Source organism: Sceloporus undulatus, chromosome 11 (genome assembly GCF_019175285.1).
Source record: "Sceloporus undulatus isolate JIND9_A2432 ecotype Alabama chromosome 11, SceUnd_v1.1, whole genome shotgun sequence".
Taxonomy (NCBI): Eukaryota; Metazoa; Chordata; class Lepidosauria; order Squamata; family Phrynosomatidae; genus Sceloporus; species Sceloporus undulatus.
The window spans coordinates 4,457,077-4,466,663 of NC_056532.1; the positions used below are offsets into that span (position 1 = coordinate 4,457,077).

At 47.6% G+C, this 9,587-nt stretch overlaps 1 long non-coding RNA gene across 3 annotated transcripts in view; it reads right to left on the minus strand.

The window, feature by feature from the left end:
* Positions 1 to 9,587, minus strand: part of LOC121917053 — an 89,905-nt gene that overhangs the window by 50,932 nt on the left and 29,386 nt on the right. For 2 of the 3 annotated variants that reach the window (XR_006100944.1, XR_006100943.1), the window contains exon 1: positions 4,549 to 4,698. This is a non-coding gene — a long non-coding RNA (uncharacterized LOC121917053). Of the gene's footprint in view, positions 1 to 4,548; positions 4,699 to 8,959; positions 9,030 to 9,587 lie in introns of those variants that run through there. The other variant, XR_006100945.1, reaches the window with a different exon arrangement.

Sequence of the window (9,587 nt, forward strand, 5' to 3'; positions counted from 1 at the left end):
CCATGGATAAGCAGGGAATCAAACCCTGATCTCCCAGTCTCCTAGTCCGACATTCAAACCACTACATCACACTTTGGCTTTGGAAATGCAAAGTACAAAACAGTTGCATGGATTTACTCAAACTTTTGTAGATGTGGTCCAGAATCTTTCACTCCAAATATGTGTAATTTAGGGGTCCAAGGGTCTTGGGGCCAAAAAGAAAAGGCTGGGATCTGGGTTGGATTTCCCCCACTTTTCTAAGGACTCCTCTCTCTCTCTCTCTCTCATGCTGTCAAGTGCCATCTCTGTTCTTCACCAATAGCACTGCCTTAATACAATAATAATAATAACAGTAATTAGGGCTGCCGGCTGATTAAAGAAATCTTTGCTGATTAATTGGACTCAACTGATCGATTGTCTAAACCATTTTATTGATTGGAGCTGCAGGCATTACATCTGCAATCCAGCATCCCTTCAATAGCCAAAGACAGAGCTAGGCTGCATATTACTCCTGTCTAACAGTAACGTTGCACAACACACAACAAGGACTGAATGCCGCTGTGCAAGGAGAAACGTGTCCTCACGATGCAAAATGTGCAACTACACACCTTGGAAAATTGTGTCGTGGTGTAATGGAAATTACAACCCAACGTATCAGTGTGTTCCACCTGCAATGCACAGTGCGCATTGGTGGACGCAGCATGCAATGCAGAACATGCATCACAACATGCGCTCTTGCATATTCAATGGTGCATTTATTGGCACATCACAACTCACATGACAGAATGCAAAGGCTGCCCTTTGGACAAAGGTGTCCAATGTTTCTGTAGGGGAATTTAGGTATGCATTCACAACCCCAATGGGATTTTGGCCAGCGGCTACACTCCTGCTGTGTCTGTGTGTGTACCTTTTATCCCCGGTACTTTACTCTTGAAAGGAATTAGGCTCCGAGAGCCCAAGGAAGGTGGGACTTTCCCCCTCCCTGGAAGGAGAGAACATTAAATTGAACTTCTAAATGTACAGGACCTTCACAGCTGCTCAGATGGCAATGAATTAAACTCTCCACTGGCAGTTATATGGCAGGAGAAATAACTACCAGCTGAAAGTCCTTTTGGAAACACACACCTTGCGTGGCGGCAAAGGGCCTCCAATTTGCATGTATTTAATCCTTCCATTTACTAATTTCCAGCCGCCGCTGCTCAGGATTCGGCTCACTTGGATGTAGGAAAGAGAGAAAGAGAACGGGAGGGAGAGGAGAGGCAAAGATTTCATTTCGCGACCAATGTTTTGTTTCAGGAGGCCTTTGAGGAGGGATTGTTCATGGGCTTTTTAAACAACACACTGCATTGTCTATATTGGTATATCTTGTATGTGAAGGAATGTGCAAGTTTTGCGCTTCCACATCAAACGCTTTGCAACTTATTCTACCAAAACAACCTGCACAACACTCAAACTTTTCCGTACAGAAAGCATGATTTTCTTCACAGAAAACATGCTTCGTTGCAGAAAATGTCATGTTCTGCCTAAAGAGAAAGACACTGGGATAAAAGCCACAAAAGGTACTGGGATAAAAGCCTCCAGCGCAAATCCTATTGGTGTTGCGAATGCATGCCAAAGTTGCACATCTTTGTCCAATGTGCAGCCTCTGCGTTCTGTTGTGGAAGTTGTGATCTGCAATATGCAAGAGCTCATTGCGCATGTACAAAACCCCTCTTGTGCATCTTCAATGCATAATGAGACCCAGACTGTAAAGACCCTCCCTGTTTCAGGGTCCATCTCTACCCTCGGGGAAACCCTAAACTTTCCATCTCTCATACCCGCATTTCCTAATCTCCTTTCCATTGCAGTCCAGCGTGAAATCCTCTCCGCCATCGCGCTCCCATGTCTGGCAAAACGGAAAATCAATGCTTTCGGCCTCCCATGGTCCCTGCAGCTGCCATTGATTTATGGCCTTGCTAAAAGGCCTTGATCGCCCACAATTACCGGGACATGGCTTCTTCCCATTCCCCCTCTGTCTGCTCTCTGAGACTGCGGTCATAGGGCTGGATGGGCGAAGGGCTGGGACCCTCCAGGCCAGGCTTCCGCTCTCTGGCAGAGTTTGATGCTGATAAGAACTGGCTGCCTCAGCCCTATTGACCCACTGCCTTTCTGGTCTGAAGCTTTGAGCCCTATGGGGGGTTTCTACCCCTCTTGACTCCTCACTGAGGGGTCAGTTCACACAGACTACAACCCTAAAGACCAGGGTGCAAACCCCTGCTCAGCCATGGAAACTCATTGGGTGTCCGTGGGCGAGTCTCACACTCTCAGTAAACACCACAATAGGTTGGCCATAAGTCTTGAAGGCACACAACAACAGCACAAGTGAAGTACGCAAAGGGATCCTGCAACACCTTTGAGGCTAACTGGAAGACGCTTTCTAAGTGCTTTACAATCTGTTAGAGCCAATTGCCCCCAACAAGCTGGGTACTCATTTTACTGATGGCAACCCCTAGCAATTGCTCTTTCGACCATTTCTATAGTTTCCCCTATGTTTAAGGCCTATGGCAAAAGTCTACCCTCTTCTTCCCTTGAGCTCTCAGTGGATTGCGGAGATATTTGAACGTTTCATCTTAATTCCCATGCTGCTTTTATTGTATTGGCATCTTCTTTGCTGTTCTGCTCCTCTCTCTCTCTCTCTCTCTTTCTGTCGTTCTCTCTTAAAAATCCCTTCCTTGTTTTCCACCTCTTGTTCTTATCATATTGCTGAGTGTATTGTATTTACTACGTTCGCGTTGCAGGTTGCCTTGAGGCGACTTGATGAAAGAATATTTCACGGCCCTTGATGTATGTGCGCGGATGTGCGTGCATGCCCCTGTTTGCAAACTTCCCTTTCTAATGCAAAGCAGAGGGGGATTTATTCAACACAATCCAATACAGAGCAGTATGGCCTTGTGGTTATGGCTGCGGACGTCCTCAATGTATAGGTCGTTTCCCGCTAAAGAAAAGGTCCTTCTCGGTCCTAAATGTGGCAAGATTGTCCTGGGACACCTCTCGAGGGACACTGGGTGGGCAGTTTTCCAAAACCGTTCCCCAAATCTTTGGTTTGATGTTTGTGTGTGTTGAGGGGGACCTGTGGCTGTGTGCCTTCAAGTCCTTTCTTCCCATTATGGAGACCCTAAGGCAAACCTGGTTTCTTTCTCTTCTGACAAAACTTGCCAAGAAAACCCCATGGCAGAGTTACTTTGGGGTTGCCCTAAGTTGGAAACGACACGGAGGCACGCAATGCCAACAAAAGGAGAAGCTGTCTTGGGGTTTTCTGTGGATGAAACAGTGGCCTTTGTGGCGGAGCATGGAACTGAACCATAGTCTCCAGAATGCTCAAACCACTATGTGACGCTTATCCCAAGAGGAACTAGAGCATCCCAGAAATAGCCTTGGGGCCAACAGATGGGATACTGGCCAACCTTTGCCCACCTTTGCTTTGCACTTTCGAAGCAGAACGGGCTCTAAAGTTTAGTATTTTGGGACAAGCAGCCTTCCCAATAAATCCGTGGTGCCATGAGATGGAGCCAATACGGCGTAGTTGCTTGTATGGCTCTGGAGACCCAGGTTTGATTCCCGGCTTGACTATGGGCCTTCCAGAGGAAGGCAAGGGCAAACCTCCTCCAAACATGTCTGGCTAAGAAAACCCCTAAGTCAGAAATGCCTTGCAGGCCCCCCAAAAGCAACAAGAGGCCCCTGAAGCGGAAGTCTCCAAAGGCAGGGAGGGGAGAGCCACCTTGCCAGGCTAGCTCTCTCCTCCCGATGCCTTGAGCTCAAGATTGCTTCCTTGGGTTTGTTTCAGAGGCGTGTGACTCCTTCCCACCCACCTATTTATTTTTATAATCCGTGTGGGCAGTTGGAGGAGCGGAACGCATTAGAGAGGAACGCGTCCCCTCCACCTCTTGTCACACATGCAGTAATGAACATAAGTTTGCCAGCGGAATATTAATTGGGCTCTTTTTGCTCGGAGTAATAACTCTGGCTTACTTTTATTAATGCTGGGGATGGGGAAACAGAGCTGGCTTTCTCCTTCGCCCTCGGAGTTAGCCGGTAATGACAAGAAAGCCCATTATCTCCTCCCCGTTGGTCCAAAATGCCCAAGAACGTGGCCGTCTGGACGGGGCACCTAACAGCTCTTGCAACGGCGTGCAATGAATCTCTGTTCTTAGGCACTTAGCTACCATTGCGGGGTTTGGACACGGACCCAGATTTTGCAAGGAGGGGAAGGTGTAAAGGAAGGCCTTAGTTTCCTTCGCCCATTCCTATCCCAGTTCCCAGTGCTGCTAATGCCAGTGATAGTTGGGGTCCCATGTCTGTGGGGCAGGGAGTCCGCTCTAGGGTTTTAGAGGAGCTGATTCCTGAATAGCTCCAACACCTTGTAGAGGTCCTTCGAAGCCAAAGAAAACCTGGGGCGGACTCACTGCCCCACTGACTTAAGAAGCCACCAGCTGCGCCTGACGGAGAAAGCGGGAAGAAAGTTGGGTCCCAGGCATCAGACGTCTGGCTTGAAATGTATAATATAGACTGACATTTTAGGATGGCTCTTACCTGTGCTTTCCTCTGAGAAGAGTCCTGTGAAGGAGGTCAGGAAGGCCAATGTGGAGTAATGGTTAAGGTGATAGTCTAGAAGACCAGGGTTCGAATCCTGTCTTGGACATGGAAACCCACTGGGTGATCTTGGCCAAGTCACTCTCCTTAGAAAACAGCACACTCCCTCTGAAGAAACCTGCCAAGAAAACTCCCATTACTTTGCCTTAGGGTTGCCATAAGCTGGGAACAACTTGAAGGCACATAACACAGAACAACGAAGGAGGTCAGGCATAGCGAGTGGGAGAGAAAGAAGAATGGGAGGATGCCTCAAAGTCTGCACTGTTGACATAATGCACTTTGATACCACTTCAACCGCCGGGGCTCCATCCTGCCAAACCCTGGGATGTCTAGTTTGGCGAGGCACCAGCACTCTTGGGCAGAGAAAGCCAAAGTCTTTGCAAAACGACAGATCCCAGGGTTCCCTACAGCACTTAAAGTGGTGTCAAACTGCATTATCTCCACAATGTGGATGCGCCCGAAGTTGGGAACAGCGCCTGGATCCTTCAGGTTTTCTTCAGAGTGTCTGGGTTTTAGTCTGAAAAAGGCTGCCAGGGTTGTCCAAAGATTGTGGATGGGCTGGTCCTTCAAGGCAACAAAACAGGAGCTGTGCTTGCGGAGTCCATAAATGGCCTGTGATTTTTGGAAAGCAACAGTTGCCTGCTGAAAGGACTATGAGCAACAACAACAAAAACCCTGCACAAATCCATTTCCCATTAGGAGAAATCAGGTGGGGTTTTTAAAACAACACACACTGAGAGAGAGTCTTCCTTGCAAAGCGTCTGGTTTTCTTCTCTTCTCTCTTTCTCTTTCTCTCTCTCTCCCCAGTGGTCCCCATCATTTTCTCTCGCATCGCACATACTTAATATGTCAATTTTCCTCGTGCCGTCTCCGCATTATTCCATCTGATTGACTCCCACAATCCATTTTTCAGTTCCAAAAGCGTTCCAAAGAGACAAAAGGAGTTGCGGGGGTCCTCTTCCCCCGCACCCCCCAAAAAAGATTAAAGATGCAACTGCAAAGGAAAATTGGGCTTAGTCTATTTTATTGGCATGCTGGGAAATGTTGGGGAGGGGGAATCTAGTGCAGAGTTGTGTGGAATCAAAAAGAGAGGGGAAAGGTTCAGTGGTTAGCAGCAGATGTGGGCGGATTACGTTTGACCACGTTGGTGGATCCACTTCTAGGTTTAATCTTTGACAATTGCTTCCCAAGGTGCTTAAACAGATCCCACACACATTTGGTACCTCCTTTAACTTAAAATCTATAGTGGAATTGTTTAGTTGTGCATTTGACACTTGAGTCAAAGGTTTTTCCTGGGATTGGAACGATCGATATTCTTGTATCCGCGCCGCAGAAATAATCCAGTTCGACACCAGTTGTGCGCTATGGAAATCTGGGAACCGTAGTTCACTGTGGCGCCAAAGCGCTCAGCCAGAGAAGGTAGAAGGCCTCACAAAATTGCAAAGTCCATAGCACTGGTCCGTAATGGTTCAAGTGGTGTCAAACTGGATTATTTCTGCCATGCAGACGCATCCCATGAGGGCATTGCAGACATTGTTTCCAAGCGTCCTGATCAGAAGCCCAGAGAAACCCTTCCGATGGGATTACTAGTCTGAAAAGATGAGATTTGGGGGTTGGCCGTCATAACGCTTCCATTTTACAATTCAGAATCCCTGCTGCTACGCCTTGGAAATTGCTGTCCTGACGGCGTGAAACTGCATAGAGAGGAGGAATGCTCAAATTGTAAATAATTGCTCTTTCAGCATCCATAGAAGCATTGGACCGTAAAGTGTTCTCTCCATGTATATCCTTCGCAAGCGTCCGCAAATTGTAATGAAAGTATGCGGAAGGCACTTTTCATAGGAGAAGAGCAATTGCGGAGAAGCGACCTGTTGACTCCTCGCAACGATGGAATGCCAAAGCTGGCAATCCTGATGGCGTTTTGCGCATGCGTCAAACGCAAACAGTTTAATGTGGTGCAGAACAGCCACATTCAGTTCAAGGTTGCGTTAGTAGAGATGCGCATGTTGCCATACCATTACATCTGGTTATCAATCCAAATAGAGAGCAGAGTGGTGCATTGGTTTGAGTCTTGGACGATGACTCTGGAGACCAGGATTCAAATCCCAGTTCAGCCATGGAAACCCACTGGGGCACCTTGGATATGTCATACGCAAAGGCAAACCTCCTCTGAAGAAAACCTGGAATGAAAACCCCGTAAGTTGGAAATGACTTGAAGGCACACAAGCAGAACAACAACATCTCATGCAAATAGATGCTCATGGAGATGTGCATGTGGCAGCACTTCTGTAGACATCTGCAGGTGTCTACATCCATCCATGTACAGCTCACATCTGTTGACAGTGGTGTCCCACGCACAACTCCACATCCATAATTTGAATGCACAATTCGACCTCCATAGTTTCACCTTGGACAAAAACACTGAACCGTTCCTGTTGGCGAACGCATCCATGTACAAGACATCAACAGGATCCTGGCCTTGCCATTCAACAATACAACAATACACAAATTAAAATGTATATCACTTTCTCTCAGCAAAGGAATACACACACACATACACACACACACACACATATATACTATGTGACCCTTGGTTGAGAAGAAGTGATATACCCCACTCACTTCCATGTCAGCATTCTCTGAAGATGCCAGACACAGATGCTGGAGAAACATAAGGAATAAACTCTTCTAGAACACAGCCTCGTAGCCCGGAAAACCCACAAAACCCCATTTTATGGGTCTATGATTCTATAAACTAAAACAATGGATTTGAACGACAAGAAAGAAGACTCCACCGAAACAATAAGAACAACATCTTGGCTGTAAGAGCTGTTTGAGAGTGGCATATGGACTGCCTTTTGGAGGTGATGGACTCTGCTTCTTTGGGGTCTCTCCGATTCTAGGAAGCACACATTTTCATAAGTCCTGATGCTTATTAGCGGCTTCATATCTTTCATGCATTATAGAAAGGAAGGCTGTGTTGTTTTGTGGGTTATTTTTCTGTCCTAAAGCCACTAGCATGAAGGGGGAACACAATCCAGAGCGAGGGCTGTGCGGATGAGAGAACAGATGAGCGAATCTGGCCTGCTGCAGCATCCGCAGCCGCAGCCGCACACATGGGGCAGATTATATTTAGTTTGTCTATGAATATCCCAGATGGAAATTTGCAATATTGTTGCCTGGTTGCACACAGGCTGGTACAGAAGAGAAGAACTGGATGGGTTGCGGGTTTGTTGTCCCTTTGTGTACTGGTTATACATGCGTGCTTCGCAAAGGGAAAAGGCACTCATTTGCAAAGGGACCTTTTGCAAATGGAGAGAAGAGATACGGGGGAAATGTTTGGTGCCTCCATTTTGCAATGGAGGAGAGATCACTTGAGGTTGCGTCGCCAACCCAAGAAGACCAGGGTTGAGGAAAATCCCACACCAACCACCACCAACTCCCCTTGGAAAGAGGCAAGGGAGCTTCCGCTCTTGCAAATGAGGGCCTTCCTGACTCCCAACCCTATTTGTAAGCTTTTTCTCTGGGAGATCAAGGTGTCTATCTGTGTGTTAATGGCCCTTTTCGGAGCAATTGAACTGCAAGAATCAAACACTACCTTGGAGAGAACAGAGGCACTTGAAAGCAACTCCAGGCTGGCGGAAGCCGGTTATCTGTCCCGATTTGCATAATGATTATGCAAATGGTGCTTTGCATAATGCCACGATGATCTATCGTCACATTAGGTTTTTTATTGTGCCGAGAGCAGCCAACGAGAGCAAAGCCGGGGAGGTGCCCATGCGCCAACCAACGGCGGCTCTGGCCTTCGCTCCTCCAGCCTCAGAGGATGCTGGGAAAAGAGCGACAGGTTGTGTTTTAGCACACAGCGCCTGGGAGGTACTGGGACGCCCAAAGCAAGGACCCTGTGGCAGCTTCTTCTCCTATATTCTGGACCAAGGCCTTGGATGGACAATGGGCCATGGATGGTCAGCAGCAGCACAAGGATTTAGGCCCTCTGGGTGGACACTGCACAATGCCCACTGCAATACGTTTGAGTTGTCTATATAGACCACTGTGCAACCACTTTTTCTGGCAGTGTAAATACCCCTCCATATAGTATTAACATACGTGAACTGTCATAGTGCCCTACGTAGGCTACGTTAACTGTGTTGTCCTACGTCTCCCCTGGTTAACTATGCTGAGGTATATTTGCACTGGACCAAATATGGGTACTTTGCATTTCCATGTAAAATCCTATCTAGCTCATCATGGCAGAGGATTATATGACACCTCTCTCACAGAGCGATGCCAATGGGTGCTTGGTTGCTTTCCATTGGAGGGAAGAGAGGGAGAGAGAATGGCAAATTCTTACCTTCTCCTGTTGCTAAAGCATCCATCCGCTTCTGCAGTCTGGCATCTATCTCTCACTTGCAGGTAGGTTGCTGACAAACAGAAACTCATAAGTGAGTTTTCGGCACACAAAGGTTACTCTAATTTAACAGCATCAGTTTAAAGGAAGACGGAGAGGCGCTGGCTGAACAGGTCTGAGTCAGAAGAAACATCTGACATAGAGGAAAACTTTCCTTCCTTCCTTCCTTCCTTCCTTCCTTCCTTCCTTCCTTCCTTCCTTCCTTCCTTCCCTCCCTCCCTCCCTCCCTCTGAAGCTCTCTTTTTTCCTTCCTTCCTTCCTTCCTCATTCCCTCTCTCTCTCTCTCCCTGATACTCTCTTCTCCCTTCCTTCCTTCCTCATTCCCTCTCTTCCCCTCCCTCTGATGCTCTCTTCTCCCTTCCTTCCTTCTCTCCCTCCCTCCCTCTGAAGCTCTCTTTTTTCCTTCCTTCCTTCCTTCCTTCCTTCCTTCCCTCTCTCTCCCTCCCTCTGATACTCTCTTCTCCCTTCCTTCCTTCCTTCCTTCCTTCCTTCCTTCCTTCCTTCCTTCCTTCCTTCCTCATTCCCTCCCTCCCTCCCTCTGATGCTCTCTTCTCCCTTCCTTCCTTCCTTC